Source organism: Limulus polyphemus, unplaced genomic scaffold, assembly GCF_000517525.1.
Source record: "Limulus polyphemus unplaced genomic scaffold, Limulus_polyphemus-2.1.2 Scaffold4314, whole genome shotgun sequence".
Classification (NCBI taxonomy): Eukaryota; Metazoa; Arthropoda; class Merostomata; order Xiphosura; family Limulidae; genus Limulus; species Limulus polyphemus.
The window spans coordinates 38044-41005 of record NW_013669924.1 but is presented as its reverse complement, the minus strand read 5'-3'; the positions used below and the strand labels follow the sequence as shown (position 1 = coordinate 41005).

General features: G+C 28.7%; 1 long non-coding RNA gene across 1 annotated transcript in view; it reads right to left on the bottom strand.

Moving 5' to 3' along the window:
* The window catches only part of LOC111088732, a 1878-nt gene extending 593 nt beyond the window's left edge, over window positions 1-1285 (bottom strand). Inside the window, exons 1-2 of the long non-coding RNA XR_002613160.1 lie at window positions 289-1285; window positions 26-92 (exon numbers count right to left, since the gene is read on the bottom strand). This is a non-coding gene — a long non-coding RNA (uncharacterized LOC111088732). The remainder of the gene's footprint in view (window positions 1-25; window positions 93-288) is intronic.
* Between the last annotated feature and the right edge of the window lie 1677 nt (window positions 1286-2962).

The window sequence follows — 2962 nt, the reverse complement described above, 5'->3', positions numbered from 1 at the left end:
CATACTATAACTAGGAAATAACCACCTTAGGCTTAATGTTAATAAGAGAATACACAAATGTACATGCTATAATATAAGTAGGAAATAACCACCTTAGGCTTAATGTTAATAAGAGAATACACAAATGTACATGCTATAATATAAGTAGGAAATAACCACCTTAGACTTAATGTTAATGAGAGAATACACAAATGTACATGCTACAAGTAGGAAATAACCACCTTAGGCTTAATGTTAATAAGAGAATACACAAATGTACATGCTATAATATAAGTAGGAAATAACCACCTTAGCCTTAATGTTAATGAGAGAATACACAAATGTACATGCTATAAAACAATTTCTCTTATTAAAAAAATGTTTCACATTACTTAGTGTAGACCACAATGCATCTTACCAAAAATGTGCTTTATTGTTTAAGACTCAAAACTTAGGTTAATCAGTCTTTAATTGGATTATCCCAGACTTCTCAACACAGCATAAACTTAAAAACAACAAATGTCTAAATAACAAGTTTTTAATATGGTGAGAAATCCTGGTAATTCATCTAAGTGTTGATTAACCTTCATTATGAGAATTAAAAGAAAGTGCTTTCTGATGTCTTTATTCTTGATCTTAAAAAATTCATTCAATAAAATTTGAAATTATGATAATTTAAAACGTATTTAAATTATTGCCCCATACTATTAGATGGAAAATTAACTTTTTAATTGTTAGCATAATTAAGATACCTAAATATACATTATTTCTTTTAAAGTCTACTTTATCATCTACTATGTGAAAAGGCTAAAATTGTGCATGTTTACTTGTATATAATTATTGGAAAAAAGCTTTGAATAACATCATAAATATGAAAAAAGAAGTCAAGAGAACATCTGAAAGATTGTACAGTTAATATCCTGCAATAAAATTTCAATGAAAGTGTAATTTTTTTAAGTTATGTGAAATTTTGTTTCTTATTACTGTAAGCCTAGTTCCCATTCCAAGTTCTTTTATAATGAGCAATGCAATAAAGTGGTGTAAATTTCTTAAAGTAATTAAAAAAATTAAAATGTGTATGATTTTACATGGGAAATTGTAAAAAAAAAAAAAACTAATAACAAAAGCTGTACAAACACCTGTGTGTGAGAGACTATGGATATAACTAATTCTGGGGTGGGGGAAGATACTTAAATTTTTATCTGTATTATTTTTCTCCCATCCTGTAATATACAATATTTTAAACATTATCCTCTCGGTATGAAGTTTGAAGAGTTTCATGTAAAATGCCCGAGAATCTGCCTTCTGTGAATCTTTTATACCAATTTTTGTTGCCTAAATATCCTTAAAACAGTTTCATAAATGTTGTTTTCAGCTACTTTATCTCGAATGTATAATTCTGCATATAAAATGAAATGTATAGGATGTTAGATTTCATTGGAGATGTGTTTTAAACTTGAATTAGTGAGGCAGTCCTCACATCATTGAAGTTGCAAGTTTAAAACCCATCAGCAACAAGTACTACAGCAAATCTACGTTTTGAACTTTATTCACCACAGATAAGAAACAACTTCAATGATGTGAGCACTGCCTCATAGAGTTCAGTATCTGTGGTGAATAAAGTTCAAAACGTAGATTTTCTGTAGCACTTGTTGCTGATGGGTTTTCCAGCCAACAACAATGAAAGGACCTTCTTATAAAGAGGATATTTTTAGGAGTTCTTGACCGATAGATAAAGTGAAGTGGATCTGTTTTTTTAAAAAAAGAAAAAAATCTACATGTAAACATAAAAAAAGACAAAGTAATTCAAATAAGTCCTGGGTCTTAGAAATAAGTTCTAGTACTCAGTATTGGTAAGTACCAGCAGAATTTCATCCCTGCATATACTTATATAGATGGTAATAGAGTTCAAAGATTGGACAGAAATATAAATTCTACTTCTCATAGTTGCCAAGATTTACTAGCAGACTAACCAACAAATATAAAGTTTAAAATTCATAATTTTTTTTTTTTTCTCAAACAAGTACAGATATGTTATTTACATTTTCCCCATTTAACTAAACTACAATTTTTGATGGATAATTTATTTACGAATGCTTTGCTATTACAGGAAAGTTTTAGAACTTACAAATAATTTCTAAACATAACATAAAAAAAAAGTTAGTAAATTTTTAGTATCATTGGATTTTACTTATGAACAAACAGGACTTAGCCAAATTATTATAAAGGATAAAATAATACACGTATTTATTTTAAAAGATCAGCAATAAGGCGGAGAAAAAAAATATAATCGTGATTTGAATCTTTGATTATCAGAATCGAGAATTCCTTTTTGAAGTTTGATTAAAGCAAGTTTTCCAAATGAATTTAATATTATTTGTAGTTCCTTATGTCGGAAATGAAATAAAAAGATACTCGTTTAATACACCATTTGACAATATTACAAAATTAACAGTAAAAAATTCCCCCAACTTTGTTTCACCCTCATCTGCTAACTCTCAGCTTGTGGCAGAAGTTGGTAATTGCAAAGAAAAGGTTTCATTGTTTTACCTTTGTTACGTATTAAAATTTCGTATAGTCCGAAGCCGCGTTAACTGATAATTTAAATTTAGTAGTTAAACGATACTTTGGATTTAGTATTTGAATATATGCCGATATTTTAGTCAATTTACGATATTTCACAACAAGATTGATACACACCGTTTTCGTTTTAATATACACAAAATAATACAATTCATAATATCAATTATTACAAATAGTTATTATAAACAAAAATTCCGCAAACTTACAAACACTATAAAGTTTTCTTTCTAGTCCCGAACTTCTTTGATATCTTATCGAGGGTTTACGATGAGCGAGTTAATTACGAATTGATGTAGATACGATCCGCTGGGAAGCTAGCTAGCTTTGTCCTTGGCCACACACGCTGAGCTCTCCACGATGAGTTTATATGTTTATGTAAAAATACTAATGTCCGATGAAA